Genomic DNA, 23,751 nt, shown 5'->3' with positions numbered 1-23,751 from the left:
CTAAGTGTTCAAAATGCAGCAGTAATGTGCTAGGAGATGAGGATTTTCCAGACCTCAGAGGTAGATAGCAAATCGTTCTAAAATTGTGGAACCAATAACATGCTCAAATTTAAGAGAGAAAGGGAAAGAAAAGAGAGAGACATATTTTCAGGTCAACTTGACTCCTGATTTCTAGATAGAGTCTAACTAAATAACAAAGATTCCCACTCCCACTTGATGAAAATGGGACTCATCCCAATGGCCAAAGCACTCCTCCACCTCCCCCTTGGAGTCTTACACTGGAGGTAGTTTTTCTAGTTGCCTTTTCCTTGTGGTCCCCACTTACGTTTACAATTTGGTAGATAATGTTAAGTTTTATAAGAAAACACCAAACCCTCTTCCAAAGTGGTTCCATGATTTTGTGTTCCTAACAGCCGTGAGTGACAGAAGCTACTGCTCCACATCCTGCCACTGTTCCATACTTGTCAGCGTTTTGGATTTTCATTTTTCTATAGCTGTGTGGTAACATCTCATTTAATTCACAGCTGTCTGAGTAACATCTTTTCAAATGCCTGTTTATCATGTGTATGTCCTCTTTGGTGCATCTCTTTTCAGTTCTTCTCCCAGGGTCTTTTGTTTAACTTGGGTAGTTAATTTTCTTACTGCTGAGGCACAAAATTATTTGCATATTTGAGGTGTAAATCCATTTGCAGATATGTGTTTTTGTAAATAATTTTTTTCACTTTGTCACTTACCTTTGCAATATCTTAATTTTTTTTTTTACTATTGAAAGATAGTTTTGCAGGATATACAACTCTAGATTAGTGACATTTTCTTTCAGGATTTTAATATTTCACCCCATCATTATACTTGTTCCACTGTGGGTTAGGTGTTTCATGGCTCTGGTTCCTTCTAAGATCTCTTCTCTTTCCCTTGGGTGTTGTGCAGTTTGAAAACACATTTTGCCAGTGTGTTGTTTGATGTTGTTTCCACTTAGCTTCTCTGAGCTTCCTGTGGGTCTGTGCCTTGGTGCCTGTTCCTTCCCCACTTTTCCTCTCCTTCTAGTGTCCCAGTTGAAATTGTCCTGCAGTTCTTGGATAATCAATTTTTTTAACCCACCTATGCATTTCAGCTTGGCAAATTTATTGTCATATCTTCAAGGGGGCTGATTTTTTTCCTCAGTCATGTTCAACCTACCAATGAACCTCCTGAAGATATTCTTTATTTTCATTATTATTATTTTAATTTATACCGTTTCTTTTTTTATTCTTGATTAGGGTTTTCACCTCTCTGCTTACCTCTTTTTTACCTCTCTGTTCTCACATGTTGTCTGTTTAACATAATAATGATAGTTATTTTTAATTCCTGTCTAATAATTCCAGTAGGTGTGTCATACCTTAGTCTGGTTCTATTCCTAGCTTTGTTTCTTCAGACTGTGTTTTCTTGCTTTAGAATTTTTGATTGAATTCCTGACCTGATGACTCAGGTAGTGGTGTGAAGTTTTATGTTAACTTGGCAGACAGTTTGATTCTTTTTAATGTTGCTAAAAACGCTAGGGACTTGAGATCCTCTAACCTTCTTGTTTTTGTCTCCACAACAGATAATTTTAATTTTGACCTTGTCTTGGCTGAAAATGTTCATGGAGAAAATGGGGAAGAACCAGTAAAGGACAACAACAACCACCAATGATATAGGAGACAAGCCAAGAGAGTATTGTAAAGAGTGTTTTTAAAAAATGAAGGATTGATCTACTTCATCAACTGTTCAGATAATTCAGCTACAAAGAGGCCCAAGAACAAACCTCTGGATTGAACAAATGAGGACTTTGGTGCCTCTGACAACCACTGTTCCTTGATCATGCAGATTGATATTTTAAGCAAGAAGGATTGAGGAAACGGGCTCACTTTCAGAAAACTGACATTTGTTTTACAAGTTCTCTGAATAGCCATGGCACTCTGTTGGCGTAGCCTCACCTTCTGATGGAACCACCACTCATGAATTATGGCTCAAGTTTGTTGGTGAGTTCAGGGACATCTCTTCATGCAGCCTTGAAGCAGTGCCCAAAATGACTTACACTTTCCCAGTACAAAAATAAACAGAACAGTCACCACTCAACTAAAATATCAACACCTGGGAAACACCGATCTGCGGGAACAATGCTGGCACCAGGCATTCTGAAACAGAAAGCAGATTCTACCACTACCTATAAGCCTGTGGAAATGGGATTTTTTGTTTTCTTAAATAGAGAAAAAGAAGAACTAACCACTGATGGAAATTCAAAGGCAGGGATGGCGTGAGATGGTTCTGAATAACTAATGAGACTCTGTTCAGTAAAGGAGACCCTGGTAAGAATGGACATTCCTCGATGGCATCATCTAGCCACTGTTTGGAAATCAGGAAGTGTTTCACAGGGGATGAATCAATGCAATGAATCAAAGAATAGGATTTATTAGTTTCCCTTCAGTAGCTTGCCCCCTTGACTAATCTGACCACATACTTACTAGTCATTGTATCTTGTTCCTCAGGCCCCATCAATTCGACTCTATGTTGATTGAACACTATAAATTGAGATTTATTTTTTTTTATATTCCCTACCATGCTTAGTTCAGTCATAAGGCTATGTCTTATACATACTTATTGAATGAGTAAAAAAAATGAAAGAAAAAGAAATCAAGCTGTTAATTAGGATGAAGTCAAGGAAATAAATGCAAATAATCAAGACAAAGAAATAAGGGGAAAAGCTCAAATAAATCATACAGAACTCACATTTTGAATATTTTGCTGCATTAAATACATTGGCACTAAGATTCTCCCAATGCTCTGCTATCCAGTGCTCTTATCAAAAGACTTCTTGTCAATAACCATTAACCCTCACTTGTTATTGACAATCACTGGCTTCCAGGATTTTCAGGGTTATAATGTTTGTTACCCCACCTAGAGCCCTGTGTAACTTCTGTTTCATATGATGCCTTCATTTGTTTTCCTGGCTGAACTTACTTTGGGCTGCCTCAATGAGATGATACAGTTACAGCCTTCCCCATTCAACTTCACTTTCTGACAAGAGGTCTTCTGGAGCTTCCTTTCTTATATCCTTAACTAAAGGCTAGGCGGGGAGAGGTGTGCATCAGTTTACATCACTGCTGTCTTCAATCACAGAAAGAAAACACAAACTTCGAGATGTTTAAGGATGACCAATCCTAGTCAGAGATTACTCAACTCATATTATTTACTCACATTCCAGACCTATGCTCATTTTATCCATTATTCTCAATAATGGCATTAATAGTAAGGTTACATTACAAAAGCAAAATGCTGAACACTATCCCAAGAAATAATCTGTGATCTTCCCTTGTCTTGAATTAGTAGAACAAACTTTGTGAGCTTTAGAACAATAGAGCTGTATATTTGGAAATAGCATGTTGCTCTTTTCCGTTTTTCCCTCTGTCATACTATTGGTAATGTGATACTTGAGGTTGTAGCACGACTTCCAAAATAAACTTGATCTTTAGAGTTTTCCAACAATGATAGGTGAACCTCACAACATTCAGAGAGTCTGTCTAGATGGAGAATTAAGGTTCTTGTGCCAAATCTCTGTGCTTCTGAATTACTGAGCTGAAGTTTTCACAACAATGGCCATTTCTTGACTGTTTCATGCTGGTGGCAGGAAATTACACACAAAACAAACAAGTTTTTCTCAACACTCTTTCATCCATTCAACAGCAGCTCTTGTTGGTTTCTGTTGCTTTGCCTGGGCTTCGATTCAAACACTGAAAACAAGCAGTGCGGTGTTCAGATATGCAGAGGAGGATGTGAAAACCACTGCACCTTGCTTACCTTGTGCTGGCCATAGCCAATTCTTCCTTGTCCCTCATGGGGCCTCCTTCACCTCACCATGAAATGAGGAGAAATTCCTCATTCTTACCCTTTGCAATGACAGAAATAGAGGCAGACAGACATATGTCATAAAAGATGTTTTCAGAACAATGAAGCCAAACTCTATTAAAAAAAAAAAAAGCATAAAGAGGACAGTTGAATTAAAAATAAAAAGAAAAAAAACCAAGCACAAAGAGGACAGTTGGTGGCCTTTCAGATTTTTGGATACACTGTTGGGACTTGAAAGCAGTGCTGTGGGACCAGCTATAATTCTCACCGCAATGGTACATTCACCTGGGGGAGAACAGGCATTGCAAACACACCCACACCGCACAACTCTCAAGTTGAACAGAATAGGCACTGCGCACATAATCACATCCCACAGCTCTCTGGCTGAGTCTGCATCAATTGTAGGCAGCAGACTGCATTGGCAGGGCTTGGCTCACCCTGTCAGCTCTGTGCTCACACCAGCATACCACCTGGAGGTGAATTCTCTAGGGATAGAAATTGTTTCTTTTTATTTAACTAAATACTTTTGGAAATTATTGTCAAATTGTAAAAGTCTAATTAGTGCCTGTTGAGCCATCTTGTGCATGAAGTTCATCCATTTTTCCTGGCTGCTCCTGAATCTTCACATGTCCTGACACAAAACATTAAAGATCCTTCTTTCCCATTTAGTACACTGCTTTCCAGAAAGATTCTACTCACTGCTTTGTCCAGGAGGATCTGAGCACATGAAGAGCCCTCCTCCTTAGGGTCCCATGAGCGCCCCTGCTGGGCTTAGCTGTCCTTGTCTCCTCATCTAACTCCCTTCACTGATGAGTACTGAAGAGGCCACAGTTTTCTTCTCAAACTAGGGGCCTAATGAAACTGATTGAAGGCCTTCTGCCTTGGGCTCGAGTATTATTCAGTTTCATAAATTGTAAGGTAAAATGTCTGGTTCTTTTAATCCTTGCCAACACAATACACATTATGATTCAAAACTACTGTATGTACAGTAAAGATTGTCATTAGTTTAAAATGGGTGAGAATCTATTCCTCGGGGAATATTTGAAAGTAGCTCAAACAATCAGAATTTGGTAGGTGCCTAAGTAAGTGTGGCAGACATCTATGATAACTCAATCCATAGACATTAAAAATATGTTCTGAAAGAGTTCTAAAAAATATATTTATTTAACAGAATGGGAAAATTAATTTCTACTAATTCAAAAAGCTAAATGTAGCACAGAAGGAGTAAAAAGATCTAGTTAAAGCTGCACTATGGGTGGCCAAAACTGTTTTTCTAAAGTTTGGTTTTTTTTTTTTTTCCTTTTTCATTCTGACCAAGACACAACAAAGAAAAACTGAGTTCTGGAAAAATATTATCCAAATGACCATGGCCCCTGCTTACCAAATTACAGAAGAGGAAAAGTTTTTACACAAAATATTTTCTAACTTTTCAATCTGATTTTATGGCATGGATTTAATGTTAATGCTACTTCAATACATAAAGGCTAGCAAAAATCAAGCCAATCAACCAGAAAATAAATCCTTCAGAATGCCCCATTTATTTCTGAAGCTGTTCAGGCATATTTTACTACAACAGCATTTATAATTATTCCATTTTTTTTTCTTTACAGACCCCTTGACAAAACTTATCAACACTTGTATTTAATCTGATGACATGTGTACTGGTTGCCAAGTGCATAACAAACACCAGGTTCCACCACTCTCTTCGTCCTGAGCAGAAATCAGAGTGCATTTGCCAGGCGTGACTTGAAGTCAGCATTCCGCATGGTACAACGTAAAGCAGCTTGCACTGCAGGCCGGAGTCCTGAGCCACGGAACCCGACAGCTCATAACCTGCCCTCTACAGACTCATCTTTCCTCCAATCACGTGGCCAACTTCCCGGACCTGAAACCCGAGGAATTTATAGTTTTTCCAAGGAACATGATATTTGCCTTGACAGTTTCATATAGTTTCATCTTCACTCGCCTTTCCTGGGATCAAGCCGTGTGATGGAAGGGGATCACTGGGAATGCATCCCTGAGCCTCGAGGTGTCAGAGGCAGAAAACAGATACACAAATCTCGCTCGTGGCCTCTGGGAAAATATCCAACCGACACTGTCTTCATCTTCCAGCCTTGCCTGCCCCTCTGACGCCAATGGCAGCACAGTGCTGACCATGCACCACTGCCTGTGTCCAGGAGGGCAAAGAGTCAGCTGGTGGCACCTCCCAGAACCTTGGCAGACTCCTTAGCCTGACACTGCTCTCCTGAATATCCACCACGGCTCCAGTCTCTTACCTGGAACCCTACCACTTTAGTTTTCTTTATTTTAGAGGCAGAGAGAGAAAGAGAAAAACAGACAGGGAGGAAGTTCTGCTGGCATATTCCTTAAATGACCCCAGTGGCTGAGACTGGACCACCATGGAAGCCAGGAGCAGGGAACTCACTCCATGTCTCCCACATGGATGGCAGGAGCCCAATTCGTTGATCCATCACTGCGGCTTCCCAAGTTCTGCATTGGCAGGAAGCTGGAGTTGAGAGCTGCAGCTGGAGACTAGATCCCAGGCACTCCATTGTGGAATACAGGCATCTTCAAGATTAGGCTAAATGCCCCCATGCCCTTCTAAAGTTATCACTTCAGTCCATCCTTCTCCTCTGTCCTTGGCTTTTCTCACAGCTCTAACACTATCACTCCTTTTGAGCAGAATTTTTATAGGCAATAAATAACCCGAGGCCCACTGCATTTTAACCAGTATCTGTAGTCAAAGTGAAATGCAAAAGGAAGAATTATTTTAAAAAATTGATGTTGGGAAATGGAACCAGACACAGTGGGTAATAACTAGTGTGCAGATTTAATAAATGTATGTTCCAAATAGCCCTGAATTCAAGAATTCAATCCAAATCTCCAGCACAGGCAACAGCAACTCATCACTTGAGCCATTACTGCTGCCTCCCAGGATCTGCAATAGTAGGAAGTCAGTGTCAAGAATGGAACCAGCTAGATATTGAACCCAGGCACCCCAACAGGGATCTGGGTATGTTCATCAGAATCTTAACTGCTGAGCCCAACACCTGCCTTTCAAAGGCTTTACTAAGGTGTATTGGTAAGCAGGAGGTGACTTTTATCATGAAGAGGCAGCCATGTGGATAAATGAGAAGAAACTTCTAGCTAGCGGTACCTTCTCAGAATGGAAATACGATTTCTAGGGTATCCATGAATATGGTACAATCAGTTGCAGCCATCATGGCTAAGTACTGGAGCTTCTCCATTAGAAAACAGGTGCTGTGTTAAAAGACCCAGAAGAGATTCAGAGAGGCTGGAAGATGGGGGGGGGGGGGGAGGGAGCAGGGAGAAGTGGATGGGGGAAATAGCAACATGAAAATCATTCCCATATGTAAGTAGATTTGTTGAATAACTGGATTCACACTTTAAGAAAACTCTTGCTGAACCATGGACAATGAGTTGAAGGAAGGAACAGAGCAGAAGCAGAAAGACCAGTTGCAATATCCACAAAGAGGATCTTAGAAACCCAGATGAGGGTACTGCGAATAAGGTTGAGATATGTCTGTGGGTTTGGGAGGCAACTGGCAACTGGCGGGTAAGATTGAGAGGGCTTGGTAATTGAAAGGAGTCTATTGAGTCAAGAGCCTAGGAGCACTGTCCTGTTCTGGCACAGGCATTCCAGCTCTGGAGGCCCTGAATCAATGAGGAAGCCTCCAGAAGGAGCAGTGCTTTAAGGCTGGTAATCCTCAACTGAAATTGTGGAAGGCTGAGCTACACAAACCTTGGAAAATCTCAGTGAAGGTCTTTATGAAGCCTGCCACATCGCCCGGAAGATCTGTCTTCTGTGAATAAGTTAGGAGCTGGCAACACACAGGCTTGGGGAACGAAGGAGTGTCCAGGAAGCAGAGATGGAAGGACACATGTGTGTTTGACTTCTCTCTTTACTCTTTGCAGTTTGTGTCATTTCATTGAAAGTGAGCAGGTTCTGGAAGAAGACCCCCTAACACGGGGCGTGGGGGGGAACTGCCAACATGGGGGAATACTTCTCCTAGCAGTCCTCACTGCTTTAAGTACGTACCAGGCCATGACTACTGTATTTCATTTAATTCTGATAATCCCAGATACAACAGCTGTTATTCTCCCCACATTTATAATAAAAAGAGCTGAAACTTGGCAAAGTTCTGTAACTGCCGCGGTGGGCACCAGGTATCAAGAACTCAAAATGTGCCACGGAGGAACTTTATCGTTCATTTCATTTCTGTCTTATTTTATTGTGAATCACATTAACTCAAATTTAGAACTATGCGTGACCCAGTTATGGGAAACCATTTAAGTATGAATGGGACAACATGGGTGTGAAAGGTATTGAAATTCTAATAATGATCAAGTATTTCAAGTGAAAAATGAGCAGTTGCATGTAAAACACCTACTGAATCTTGAAGACAGTGGAACAAGTCTATAAAGCAACTCGTTAGTAACTTTTTATATTGACTATGTGTTGTAATAATATGCTGGCTAGATCGAGTTAAATAAACCATGATTAAAATTGACTTCACCTGTTTCGCATTTAAAACTTTTTTTTTTTCTTATATGGCTACTGGAAAATTTTAAGTGCCCTAAGTGGCTGGCTGAGGAGTTCCCCGGACTGGGCGCGGGCGGGGGTAGCCCCTTGGCGGGACTCGGGCGTGGGAGAGCCGGGAGGCGCGTCCCGAGGTGAGCGCGTGCACGTGCACGCCTGCATCGCTCGGCCGCCTGATCGAATCTCAGCCGGTGCCCACGACCAGCGGGCTTTCCTGTTTGCCTTTTTGAACTCTGTTTTCTCGGAGCCTTGGAGAGCCCGGGGCCGTGATGTCACTGTATAAACAGAGGGAAGGGCGGGGGCGAAAGTTGCCCTGGAGCGAGGCCGGTGGCGGAGAAGGGCTGGCTGGCGGGAGGACGGGGGTGGGGAGGCAGATTTTAAAATGTGGCTTGGTCTGGGGAACGAGAGCGGGGGAGTGGGGGCTGGGGGACAGCGGGGGGACTCCGTAGTCCTAGGTAAAGAGTGAGAAAACGGAGAGGGGCTAGTGGGGGAGAGCGTCAATCCGTACTGTGGGGGCAGGGGCTTTGGAAAACTATGGGACGCCTAGAGCTAATTCCCCTGATTAAAAATGCATTAGTTTGGAGGTGTCAGGGACACGCAGCTGTTTTCAAGGAAAGCCTGGCTCCACGCGGTCCTGCGCGGCCCGGCCGCCCGGCGGCTCCCTCCCGGGCCGGACGTCAGCGAGCGCGCAGCTTGCCGACGCTTGTCCTCGCCGTGACAGGGCCCTGGCCAATGTCCTGCTGCTGCGGGTCGTGGTAATTTACATCCTCTCTGTGTACATTAACTTATCTGCAGCCGCGCTGGCTGCGCCCCTTCAGTCAGCCTGTCTCCGGCGCGGCCTGGGAGACTTCCCCGGCCCCGCGACCCAGCGAGCGCCCGGGGGCGCCAGGGGGAGCGCGCCCGCCGCGCCCCGCAGCCCTGGGAACCGCAGCAGACGCCCGGTTCCGCCCCGGCCCGGGCGGTGCGCGTCGCGGGGCCCTGGCGCTGAGGGCCCCGGGCGGGCGGGGGGCCGCTCGGGCTGGAAGCGAAAAGAAACACTTAGCGGCTAATTCATGACTCATGACTCATGGGCAGGCTCCTCTTCAGTGACAGGCGGGACAGTTCCTGGTTATTTGTAGCCCCCCGGCTTCCATTTCGCTGTAATTAAGCAGTCATTGGAGGGTCATTTCGTACCGGCTATAGGTTTCCCTGTTTTAATCATGCTTTAAGTTCCAGGGGGCAGCAGGGAGTGGAAGGGGAGGTTGGGAAGGAGGGCGTGGAGGGCAAGAGGGTAATGGTGTCTGAGAAGGCGTGCACTTTGCGTAAGTCTTGTGGTGACAGGCCCCAGTGTGCAGGATGCTGACGGCCATGGGTCCGCGCAGGCCCGGGTCGTCTTCCGTGACACCAGCGGTCTTCCCCGAGAAGGGGTCTGGCCGTTTTGGAGTCAGATGTTGGATTTTCTTCCTTCCCCCTCTGGCACCACACTAATCATTCTCTTTAATCACTGTAGCTTTTTAATGAGGCCAAGTAGGTATTTATGGAGCCGTCTGTTCTCTAAACGCTAATGCTTGGTAAGTCATTTATAACTAATGGGGGGAGGGTGGGCAGTGAATGGCTTGGAGGACGTCTTGCTAAGGCCAAGCCCAGAAGAAAGGAAATGAGAATAAAACAGAGTCTGTAGTTTGCTTGAAAAATCCACCATATCTTCAAATCCTAGACGGTCCCAAGCTCTTGTGGGAAATGTTCAATCCATCAGAAAGGCATAAGAATAAGAAACAAGTCAGATCTGTCCCAATTTTGTGAAATTTTTCTGGCTGTCATTCTTGACTTTGCCATTCCCTCCATTGCCCCTCCTCCTCTCTTGGTTAGCTCCTATCTGCTTTGGATAGCATGTGAAGCTCTCATCCTAGGGCCAGGTCTACCAAGTTCTTTAAAGAATCTGTGGCAAGCCCAGAGCCAAAGAAGACACCCACAGGAGTTGTGGTCACTGCCAAGAGGGGCTGCCGCAGGAAGCCCATTCCTGCAGCTGGGCAGGTTAGGGCTGGAGTGTGGTCAAGGCAGCCTTGCCTGCAGGAGGGAAAAGGAAGAGAGAACACCTCAGAGGGAAGGGCACCCGAGTGAAGGCAGGACACCACAGGCAAGGGCCAGCATGCAGCAGCCAACACAGGGACTGCTTCATGTGCAGGAAGGAGACACAGAGTAATGAAGTGCTGATACACACTATGGCAACATCAATAAACCTGGAAGCTTGAGGCTGAGTGATGGACACCAGAGACAAGATACCACATGTTATGTAGACGTCCATCTGTTGGAATGGCCAGAAAAGACACATCTATGGGGATAGCAAGTCCATCACCAGAGGTGAGGTAGAGGGTTGGAGAGGGGGATTTGATCACAGTAATGCTTGCACAATTCTGAATACCAAAAGTCTGTGTCTCCCCATATTACTTATCCATCGTAAGTGGGTGAATTGTGTGGTGTTTGGATGACGTCTCAATGAAGCTGTTACCAGAAACGTTTTCATCGAGTTAAATAGAAGCACCTGAAGAAAATTAATGAAGCATTCTCTTGCAGTGAATGCCAATGCTTTCTCTGCAACAGTGTAAGCCATGAGGATGGGTGAGACACAGCCTTTGCCTGGCTCTCTGTTTGTTCCCCTGTGCCCACAACAATGATGCTTATGCAAGGAACGCAAGAAAACCTTGCATAAAGAGAAGAACTTACGGAGAGCCAGACTGGTGCAGCTCCTATTTGTATCACACTCAGTCTACCTTCTCTACACTGAGCCTCTAGCTTTCCACATGCCTGTTTTATTTTTAAAATTTTTATTAGTATTATTCATATAGACAGAGAAACTAATAAACACAGTGTTGATAATTTTGTGCCAGGCACTGTACATATATTTTCCTTTAATCCTTATAAACCCAGCAATGTAAACCAACCAAACCCAGGTTTGTCTGGCTCCCAAAGCTTCAATCTGTTATAAACATTGCCTGCTAAAAATACTAAACATAAAAGCAAAGCAATGGATTGACACACATGCATAGATAATCAGCCCAAATCACTTACCCAAGGAGAAGACCCAAGGACACAGTATGATCCGTGCTGAAAAAAGAAAGAAATATTAAGAGTCATAAACACATTACCAGAACTACTACGGACTTTCTTACTTAAAAATGACAATTTGTAAAATAGCCATGAATTATGTACTCAGCTTATATGTACCATGTACGCAGCACTAAGTCAAGCACTAGGAAGGTGCTAGAAACAACACAGGAGCTTATATCTGCACCTGTTATCAACAGCATTGTCTCATTTAATAACCAAGTACCTCATAGGTTTATCTGAGCAGGTTTAGGTAAACATGAACTGAAAAGTTCTGGTTTCCCAAGTGGAAACATTTTTTTGTGTGTGGAATATTAAGGAAAAGATCCTGTTTTCATAAAGGGTTGCCTGAAAGGCTGGCCCTACAAAGGTAGTCAGGAAGGAACACAAACGAGAAGACATCCAGACGAGCTGAACTCTACTTGGGCGTGTGCTTGGGCCTCAGCCTGCTTCCTGGGTTTCCAATCAGTGGTTAACATTTCTCATGTCTGTGATCCCAAATTCCAGATTCACATCCTAGACAATACTTCAGGTTCCCAGTTCATCTCATGTATGTTAGTTGGTTTGTTAAGGCTCTAGCCGAGGGGCCGGTGCTATGGCTCAAGAGGGCAATCCCCCAGCTTGAAGCACTGACATCGCACATGGGTGCCAATTCGTACCCAGTTGTTCCACTTCTGATCCAACTCCGTTTGTGGCCTGGAAGAGCAAAAGATGGCCCATAGCCTTGGAACCCTGCACCCATGTGGAAAACCTGGAAGAGGCGCCTGGCTCTTGGCTTCAGATTGGCTCAGTTCTGGCCATTGTAGCCATTTGGGTAGTGAAACAGTGGTTGGAAGATGTTCCTGTCTCTTCTCTCTGTAAATCTGCCTTTTTAATACAAATAAATACATCTTTTTTTTTTGAAGGGTTCTGTCTGAGCTAATTATTGCAGACACAATGCCTTCTAATTCAAAATTCCATATTCCCATATTTTAATTAAGAATTTTTTCTAAGTTTACAATAAGTAGACCACCATTTACAACTGGAAAAAGCAAGGCCTTCATGAAACCACCTATTCAAACTGCCCCGGAAGGTTCCTGACAGAATCCAAAGGAAAATCTCAGCAAGTTTGTCCCTCCCCCAACAATTAGATACACCTGTCCCCCTTCGGGCTCCAAACTGCTGGGGGGCATTTGTTTCTTTTGCTTAGGAAAAAAAAAAGAAAACCAAATCAGCTATCAATTTATCAATCCAATCTATATCATCTGTATGTATAATTTGCTCTGAGCTAAGTCTAGAAAAAAGCTACAACTCAACCCCCATGTGTGGGAAACACACACACACAATAGGTCTATCTCCTTTAGATGGGAGAATCCAGAAGTATAGGTCCAAACCCCTTAGCTGATGAGCTTCAAGAAATCTTAGTCAGGATTTTGGAATGTGCCTAGGTACCACAGTGTCTGGGGAACAGACATGGATCCTAAGCATATGTGGTTGTCACCCTCTAGTGGATGATCTATGATAATAGCTGGCAGCTTCCTGTGGGGCACAAGAGGCAATGCCCTCTGGGACTGACCTATCTTAAGGGGGTAGCTGATGGGGGGGTACTGCACCAGAACCCTTCAGTCCTGACCATGTGTCTCCTAGGAAAATGCGTGTCCACACACTGTGCAGACTGGAGCTCTCTGCTTCTTCCCAGTCTGTGTTTGTGTTTCCTGCTAGTGCTGGAGTCTCTCAGAACAATGCCAGTTTCCTTGAGGGAGACTTCCACCCTTGGAGTGGTTTCTCCTTGGCAGTTTCTTCCCAGAGGTCATTTGCATCCAGCCTGGCCTGGGATGCTTCCTCTGTCTGCAGATCTACTGAGTGCCTTTCTGTTTTGAATGACTTAATCCACCAGCGGGAACTTGTGGAACAGGAAATTCTGTATTACCCTGTTGTGTAAGAAGCCTAAATGTAGGTATTTGGGAGACTGAATCCTAGAGCTGAAAATTGCACTCAGTACACTTTCAAATCTCAAAACCAAGTCCTAGAGTGACAAAGATGACATTCTAAGAAATGGTATCTGTCACCTGAGTTCCTTGGTATTAGAAGCTCCAAAGTCTATGGTGCATTTGACTTATCAGGTCACTGACACAGCACACTGTTAGCACTGGGCGAAAACTGGGTGGCTGCCACGAAGAAGGTTTCTGGGAGAGCAGGATTATAGCACAGGAAATGCTCCACATTCTCCAACGCCTGCATTGCTGGTGCTCGCCTTAGCTCTGTGAGCACTTTGAGCAAAGACATTTCTCCGACAGTGTAGTCTGATTTTCCAAGGACCTGTTTATTTGTCCGTAGAGGAGTTGAATGAACCAAGTAAGCCATGACCTTGGTTCTCAATCAGAGGTGAAAGGGGAAGGGGCGATTGGAGAGATGAGGTGTCCCTCCCCCATGGTATTCATTTGCTAGAGGAAGAAACTGAGGCAGGGCAAGCTTCTGCAGCCTTCACACAGCTGGGACCCACAGGCTTGTACCACACAGGAGTCCCAGCTCTGCCAGGGCCCTGCTATTCAGTTCCCACCGCTGCTGGCTCTTGGGTGACATTTTGCTAGTGACAAAGAAGAGGAAATTGGCTTCCTAGCCCTGTACTCCATTTGTAAAAAAAAAAAAGAAAGAAAAAAGAAAAAGCATGTACTGAACTTGGTGAAAACAAAAACTTTTACTATGCTAAAATACATAACATAAAACTCACTATTAAAAAACAGATTTATTTATTTCTATTGGAAAGTCAGGATTACAGAGAGGAGGAGATACAGAGAGAAAGATCTTCCATCTGCTGGTTCACTCCCCAAGTGACCACAATGGCCAGAGCTGAGCTAATCTGAAGCCAGGAGCCTGGAGCTTCCTCCTGGTCTCCCATGTGGTGCAGGGTCCCAAGGCTTTGGGCTGAACTTGACTGCTTTCCCAGGCCACAAGCAGGGAGCCGGATGGGAAGCGGGGCTGCCAGGATTAGAACTGGCGCCCATATGGGATCCTGGCACATGCAAGGCGAGGACTTTAGCCGCTAGGGCATGGTGTCAGGCTCATGTAATCATTTTTAAAGATTTATTTTATCTTGATTTGAAAGGCACAGTTACAGAGAAAAGGAGAGACAGAGAGCGACATCTTCCATCTGCTGGTTCCTCCCCCACACGGCTGCACTGGCATGAGTTGAGTCAATCAGGAGCCCGAGCCAGTAGTCAGGAGCCAGGAGTTTCTCAGGATCTCCTACGTGGGCGCAGGGGCCCTATGATTTGAGCCATCCTCTGCTGCTTTTCCAGGCCACAAGTAGAAATTGGATGGGAAGTGGAGCAGCCAGGACACAAACCAGCACCCATTGGAATGGCAGTGTCCCAAGCACAGGCTTAGCCTACAATGCCATGGTGCAGGCCCTGACATAACATTCTTAAGAAGATGATTGGAATTGCTAAAGAATAATTCTATGCAGGTATTTTAAATTAAAGCCACAGAATTTAGTTTTTCTTAGCTTCATGTTCTCTACTGTCACCTCCCATCTCATCCCAGTACCAGCCTAGCGTCACTAGCAGTGTGTTCTCAGTGAATGAATGCTATATTTTCAAGTCAGGCACAGGAACAATTATATGCCATCTAGCTTGTTATGGATTTTTTTTTCCTTAAAACTAGTTGATTCTATTTAGTAGATACTGAGCTGATTACTTCCGTAAAACCAACTAAAACTCCATCTCTTTATAGTTACCACTTGGGTTAAGGTTTGGTGTAAGAATATTGAAGCTATACCCTCTTAGCAAACTTCATGTAAACAGTAGTCTTATTAACTACAACCATAGATACACAGAACTTCTTCATCCTGCATAAATGAAGCACAACTTCACCCAATTCTCCTTCCATTCCCATCCATGATAACCACCTTTCTATGCTTTGAGCCTATGAATGTAACATTTTAATAGTCTCTAATAAGTGATGTCATGTTTTTTAAAACTTTCCATTGATTATTCTAGATAGGATTATTCCAAAGATGGTTATGAAAACACTCCTGACCACTAACTTGTAGACAGAGTATTTTTCTAGAAGAACAATGTACAAGCCAGATTTTTATTTTTATTTTTTTACTTCTGTAGGCTCTTAGTTTAAAGCAACTGAGCTACTCTTACCAATCAGGCCCCAAAAAGATTATTGAGAGAATATTGTGTCACCTATGAAGTTCCTGGATGGATGGAAAATCAGACATGAGGGTTTTAAAAACTGCCCCAAAACACCACCAAAGGATATAGCAAGTAGTGCTACTCCTGCATGCATGTGCGTTAAGATACAGCCACATCACATCCACCCTCATCCCTCCTTCTATGCCTCAACCAAACTTCACATCTGCCACTGCCTTCCAAACCTGGATGCATGGAGCCCCACATCACTGCTTCCTTTGAGATGTAACACACATATCATATAAGCGCCATTACCACTGGGATACAATTGCATGCCTGCATCCCATTATGGGCTGGGAAGTTTTGCGTTTTCTACCTAGAGTAGAGGAGGATACATGAGTAAGAGATGGAAGGTATGCTCAAAAGGCACAAGGCAGCTGCTGCTGAAGATACAAGATTTCTGAATATGTTCTCCCCCAAGAAGAATAAGGCAAGAGGAACAGATAAGCTCCTAACCAGAATAATTGGAATAAGTAATTATTTTAAAAGATCATTTACACATGACTTATAGAAAGCACAAGGAATTCACAAAGCCTGCACTGCCATGATATATTGAGGAAACATCACCAGAGGGTTCTTCCCCAAAGAGACGGCCTGGATAAGGAACAATAGAGCTCAATTTTCAACAATTGACAGCAGCTGAAATGTTCCAGGAACGAGCCATACCTTCTATTTGAATGTTCGAACTATTGTTCTTAGATCAATTTTACATTTTCTTCAGCACTTTGATAATGAAAGTTAAATGTATTACCTTATAAAATATTAAGTTAAAAACACAAATCTGCATGTTGAAGCAGAAACCATAGGTTAAATATTAAAGCCTTTATTTTTATTTTCACATTTCACTGATTGACCCCCTAGGTACTCAATCAAACATCACTAACCAAAACAGACATTCACCTGGGAGGAAGTGTCCAAAGGGCTGCGGTTGCTGACTCCGACCCCCTGGAGCTGACAAAGCCTGGAATGAACTGTTAGAGTGAAAGCCTGAAAATGTGTTTCCCTCCCAAAATGATCTCAAATAAGCCAATTTTTAAGTTTCATGGATTGTCATAATTTTAAAAAGCACAACTTTTTAGAAAATCAATATTCAGAAAATCATCAGGAAATTCCATTCATGGCGGTTAAAGACTTTATCCTGTAACAGGGAAATTTGCCCATTCAGAGTTATATGTAATTTTCCCTTACCACTAGTTCTTGAAATTTTCAATTATATGATCTATGCCTATGAAAAGGAGTTCATTAAATGCACTAAATTTGATGGAGAGGAAAGATTTTAAATCTATATTTCAAACATATCTTATATATTATTCCATAAAGTGAACTGATCTGGTTATAAAAATACTATTTAGCAGAATTTTTCTTCCTTTAAGTGGTTAAGGGCACTATATAAATTATACTTTTTAAGAGATGTATAATCTAATAAATGTATTGCAGAAAAAAGGAAAGTCTAGAGAATCTAACTGACTCATCCAAAACATAAAATGAAAATCATAGACTGGATTAGACTAATGTATCCTGAAATAAATCTTTCAGATCATCTAATCCACCATTGACAAATACATAGAGTACAAAGGAACACTTCTTGCTATCCAAAGCAGACATAAGTAATCAATCTAAGCCATTTCTCAGTTCAAACACACATAGTCTCAGGATTCTTAAAACAGAACTCTGGAACTATGTTAGAGGACAGAGAACAAAGGTGGTTGCAGAGGAAGTGGTGGGGATGGGCATGAAAGGGGAGAAGTTCAGTGGTTGCAAGTCTCAGATAATAGGAGTAAATTCTGCAGTTCTACTGCACATTTCAGTTAATGGGTACTGTATTGTTTATTTCTAAATAGCTAAAAGGCAATTTTAAATGTCCTCATCACAAAGGAATGATACATATTTGAGGTGATGAATACGCAAGTTAGCCTGATTGGCTCCTTCCACAGCATAGACATGTACAGGAACAATGTGGGATGCCGGCATCCGAAGCGTCCATTGTGCCACAATGCCCAGCCCCACTGCAAACATTTTTAATTGTTCATTTTGGCATTTGTTTTTCTAAATAATGAGCTTATATTTCTATTTTTTCATTTGCCCTTTTAGACAATGAATGCTAATGACTGACAAACATTTTAGCTCTTCTACATACCTCTTCTTTCCCTTGCCGATCTCACAAGTTTAACTTTCATTGGTTAACCCCACAAGCAGTGTTTTCTTTGCTACCCACTATGAAACTAGTCTCCATTACATTAGATCTTCCAGTAAAGCAGTGCTCTGTGATTCAATTCTCTTTCTTGTAAAACTTTCAAAAATTTTTTTCTTAGAGTTAATAATTGCCTCATTTTAAAAGATTTTAAATTTAAATTTTAATTTTCTTTACCGTTTTAACCCTCTCTCCCCACTCAGCACATTCTTCCACGTGGTCAGAGCTAGGAGTTGCTCTGTCAGTTTCCTTTTGTTTTCCCTGGAGGCTGCTCTCCTGTGTTGCTCACTGGATCTCCTGCACCGTGGCTGGGTTGTGTGACCGTTTCCGTCCCTGCAGTGCTGGATGCCCTTTCTCCAGGGCTCCATGTCTTCTTGAAGGTCTCCCTTGGTAGCATCCTCATGAGTTCCCTGGGGCAGAATCCGTGGAAACTTTTTCCAAGACTGTCCATGTCTGAAAATACCTTTATTCAACTCTCACACTTGATGGATAGTTTTCACAGAGTATCAAATTCAGGCTAAAATATTATTTTTACTGAGAACATGAAGTCATTGCTCATCGTCTCCAACTTTCAGTGGCGAAACTGGAAAGTTCATTCCTGATCTCTTCTGAACGGCCTTTTCTTCACTTCTGAATTTTTATGATATTACTTTTATTCCCTGTATTCTAAAATTCTAAAATTTCACAATGATGTGCTGTAGTTTTGACTCTTGAAATGGCTCTTCTTCAGTTGTAGGAAAAGAAAAGTGTGTAAGGTAATTTGCATCTACTCTGAAGGTATCTTCTAATCCTTCCATGATGCTTATTGGTAAAATCTATAGTTGACTCTCACATTTCTCATTTTTTCTCTTTTATGTTTCATCTCTGTTTTCTTGTTACTTTTCAGAAGAGTTTTGTCACCTATCTCTAGACATTTTAACCACTCTTTAAAATTTTTGTTATCATATATAAGGATTAATGTATCTATACACACACACACATATATATATATATTATATATATATGACAGGAATTTCTTTTTATATCAGCCTAGCCTGTTACATGAACATGATATCTCTGAGAATATTATAGAGGAGAAATTTTCTTCTCCTTGTGCAATGCCTGTGTTTCCTCCAAGCTCCTTTGCTTTCCTGTTTATTTTGGCCTCTGTCTCTACTGCAGGCTTTCCTGGACCACCAGTGGGTGCTAGCTATCAAATTCTATTTTAGAATGAAGTGTTGAAAACACAAATATCACATATTTTCTCTAATGTATAATGGTTAATATAGAATACAAAAAGTGTATAGGGATGAAATGTACATCTTGATATTTGTTGTTTTAACCCTTGTGTATGTTCGTGTGGACTGTGATTTTTCTATTTTTTTTACTTGTTGAATATTATGATTAGTAATACATTAAAGTTGTGATTATAGAGTGGACCAAAATTACATTTTTGCAAAATTTTAAAAAAGAGGGCCCAGTGGCGTGGCCTAGCGGCTAAAAGTCCTCACCTTGAACACACTGGGATCCCCTATGGGCGCCGGTTCTAATCCCAATAGCTCCACTTCCCATCCTGCTCCCTGCTTGTGGCCTGAGAAAGCAGTTAAAGACGGCCCAAAGCTTTGGGACCCTGCACCCACATGGGAGACCTGGAACAGGTTCCTGGTTCCCAGCATCGGATCGGTGCAGCACCGGCCGTTGCGGCTCACTTGGGGAGTGAATCATCGGATGGAAGATCTTCCTGTCTGTCTCTCCTCCTCTCTGTATATCTGACTTTGTAATAAGAATAAAATAAATCTTAAAAACAATTTTTAAAAAAGAAAGGAAGGAGGGAGATTGAGGGAAGGAAAAAGTATGAAGGGAAGTATGATTATTCTCATGGAGTTGTGCCTATCCAATACATGAACTCTAGTTCTTTAAGTGAAACATTGGACACCTGGTTAGGAGTTGGTGTGGAACAGTTCCTCACAGCAGAATGCCTGGGTGACACTGCACTTTGTCAGGTGTCCCATGCATCTGTAGTCACAGGTCTCTCCTCTGAATGGCTAACTGTCCCAGAGGAAAAATACTCCAGAGTCTAACCTGTGGGTTCAGGCCTGGCTGCTCTCTGGTCTTGTGTGAGAGAGGGCTGGAGTGTGGCTCTTTGTGTCATTGCTCACTTTCCTCTTCTTTGGCCCATTCCCTGCTCTGTGCCTACTGACCTCAAATTCAGTTGTTCTAGGACTCAGCCTCTTCATCTTGAAGCTGTCTCCTGGTGAGGGAAGGTTAGTAGAAGTAATTCTGGTTTCTATAGCTCCTTATGTGGACTTTCCATTGATCCCCCAGTTCCGCACCTCTCTCCCAACCTTCTCAGTCATTCCTAGACCCTGTGGGGCCGTTCACCTCAGCTGCTAACGGTGGCCCTGCCTCTGTTTTCTTTATTAAGTGGATCAGGATTGTGTTCAGGAATCATTAGAGATAGAACTTGAGCATGTTACTTTCTGTGCTTACTACAGAAGGATGGTTTTTGCATACATAAAGAATGGAAAGGTTGTCATGTGGTTATATTGCCAGGGTAGGTCTTGAGGGAAAGTTGTCGAACATCCTGTGTTAAGTTTGTGAGAGCTATCATGACAAAATGCCCAAGACAGAAATGGATGCCTTGTCGTATTGGGGACAGGAAGCAGAAATGAAGATGTTTGCACTGGTCTCTTCTGAGGTCTGTGAGGAAGCATCTGGTCCATGCCCATCCCTGGAGTGTGGTGATTGTTCGCCATCTTGCCTTCCCTGGCACCTGTTGCCTCGTTCTGATTCTTATATTCACCCTCACATGACATTCTTCCTGCATGCATGTATGTGTGTCTAAATTCCCCTCTTAAGCTTCCCCTTTTTTATATGTCAAAGATCTGAACTTGAGAATTTAAACTATAAAACTACTTGAGAAAATCACAGCAGACATTTTAAGACTTTGGTCTAGACAAAGACTTCTTGGCTAGGACACCAGCAGCGCAAAAAACAATACACAAATAGGATTGCATCAAGCTAAGAGGCTTCTGCACTGCAAAGGAAACAATCCACCAAGTGAAGAGACAAGCAACAGAATGGGAGAAGCTATTTCAATCTATGCATCTGCCAGAGCCTTAATATCCAGCGTACATCAGAAGCCCAAGAAAGTTAACAGCAAAACAGTCAAGTGAAGAAATGGACAAAGAATATGATGGGCATTTTTCAAAGAGAGAACTACAAATGGACAACAGACACATGAAGAATGCTCAGGCTCACCAGGCATTAGGGAAATGCAAAGAAAAACCACAATGAAGCAATGCCTCACCCCGGTCAGAATGGCTATTGTTCAAAAATCATAAAATAACAAATGCTTGTGAGGATGTGGAGAAAAGGTTGCCTAAAACACTGGTGATGGGAATACAAATAAACAAAATGGAAAATGGTGTGGAGATTCCTCAGAAAAATAAAAATAGATCTACCATTTGACCCAGTTATCCCTGGAATGTATCCAATACAAGTGAAGTCAGCCTAAGAAAGATGTACCTGAACATCCATGTGTATTTATAGCACCTCAGTTTACAATAGCAAGAACAGAGAATCAACCTATATGTCCATCAGCTAATGATTAGATAAAGAAAATGTAGTGCATATATATATATGCAATAGAATATTAGTATCTATTAATAAAAATAGTAATATCCTAATTTTATAGCAAAATGGACAGAAATAGAGATAATTGTACTAAATGAAATAAACTAGGCAAAAAAGACAAAATCACATATTCTCATACTCACAGAGGTTAATACGGGGAGATAAAAGTTACGTGGATGTCATGTCTGATCCAGCTGTCCTACTCCTGGGAATATATCCAAAGGAAGCGAAATTATCTACCTGTGAAAAACTGACCTGAAATCCTATATTTACAGCAGCACAATTCATAATAACAAACACATAGAAGCAACCTAGAAGCCCTTCAAAAGAGGAGTGGATACAGAAACTGATGCATCTACTCCATGGAATACTATTCAGTCATTAAAAAGAATACAATTGTTCCATTTGCAGCAAAATGGTCCCAATTGGAGACTGACATGCTTAAAAAAATACATGTACATGTGTATAATGTCTACATGTGAAATGAATGTATCATATGTTAAAAACTTAGATTTTTATTAATGTATGTATTTAAAAGGTAGGATTACAAAGAGAGGAGAGAGAGAGTTCATCCATTAGATCACTCCTCCAGATGGCTGCAACAGCTGAACCTGGGCAGATCAAAGCCATGTCTCTGACATGGGTGTAGGAGCCCAAGCACTTGGATTATCTTCCATTGCTTTCCCAGGTACATCTTCAGGGATCTGGATTAGAAGTGGAGTTGTTGGGATTTGAAGCATTGCCTTTCTGGGATTGCAGGTAGAGGTATAACTCACTGCATCTCAATGTCAGCTACCAAAATCATCCAATTTAAAAACTAAAAAAACTAAACAATATTTTTTCTTATTTATGACAGATACAAAGATACACACAAAAAGAGCTTCTATCTGCTTGTCCACACCCCAAAGGCCCACAATGGCCCTTGTTGCTTGACAGAAACCAGAAGCTACAAACCCAACCCAGGTCTCCTCAACAGGTGGCCCTGTTATTTCAGCAATTAGCAGTGTCTGTGAAGTTCTGCACTTGCAGGAAGCTGGAGTCAGGAGAGGAGCCTGGCATTGAATAGAGGTTCTCTGATATGGGGTGAGAACATCTCAAGCACAATCTAAACCACCAAGTAAAAATCTGCCCCTAAACTTCCCCTTTAATAAGGACACAAGTAATATGAGATTATAAGCCCACCCTAACTCAGTAGGGACTCATCTTAATTAGATCTGCAAGGACACTATTTCCAAAACAGGTCACAGGCAGAAGTATTGGGGTGTGGAACTTTCAACTTTTGGAGGACACAATTTAACCTGTATAACAATTCCATATTTGATATCCTCTGATTTGAGTGCCCCTATACTCCACTTACTTAAAAAAAAGATTTATTTATTTTTATTGCAAAGTCAGATGTACAGAGAGGAGAGACAGAGGAAGATCTTCAGTCCGATGATTCACTCCCCAAGTGACTGCAATACCCAGAGCCGCGCCAATCCAAAGCCAGGAGCAGGAGGCTCTTCCAGGTCTCCTAAGCTGGTGCAGGGTCCCAAGGCATGGGCTGTCCTCCATTGCTTTCCCAGGCCACGAGCAGGGAGCTGGATGGGAAGTGGGGCTGCCAGGAATAGAACCGGTGATCACATGGGATCCTGGCAGGTTCAAGGTGAGGACTTTAGCTGCTAAGCCACCGCACCGGACCCTACTCCACTGGCTTTTAGAAAACAGTCAACTTACACATTTTCTTTGTTTAAGTACAAACAGTGATTTCCATTCTCAGAAATGTCTAAGTGTGAAAAATAAATGGTGCGCTTACCCTACGTATATGATCCCTTCCAGTTGCAGGAAATTATCAAACTAAAGAATTTTACTAATATTCCTAGTGGATTCTGAACACAAATATAAGGAATAATATTTTCCTGTGTTCCTGTCTTTATTCTGTGGAGAAAGTTGCATATGTGTGTAAAGATAAATATGAGTGTGGGGTGGTGTAGATGCTATTTTACAGAGTCTTACGATTACTTATAGAGACAGTAATACTCTGTAAGTATGTCTATGTAACAAATCATACAGATGTTTTAAACACATCAAGCTTGTTGTGGTAGAATAGCAGAGTGTACAGCACAATTTTGAGTCTTTGAAATCCTTTTTATCTCTCTCTCTCTCTCTTTTTTTTTTTTTTTTTTACAAAAATGAAAGAAGAACAAACCGGAGTCTTATGTTGTTAACAATAAACAAACTTCCAGCAGCTCAAGAAAATTGGAAACTCAGAACTCCCAGGG

The sequence above is a fragment of the Ochotona princeps genome, chromosome 18 (assembly GCF_030435755.1).
Source record: "Ochotona princeps isolate mOchPri1 chromosome 18, mOchPri1.hap1, whole genome shotgun sequence".
Lineage (NCBI taxonomy): Eukaryota > Metazoa > Chordata > Mammalia > Lagomorpha > Ochotonidae > Ochotona > Ochotona princeps.
The sequence above is the reverse complement of the archived record's forward strand: the minus strand, read 5'-3'. Positions refer to the sequence as shown.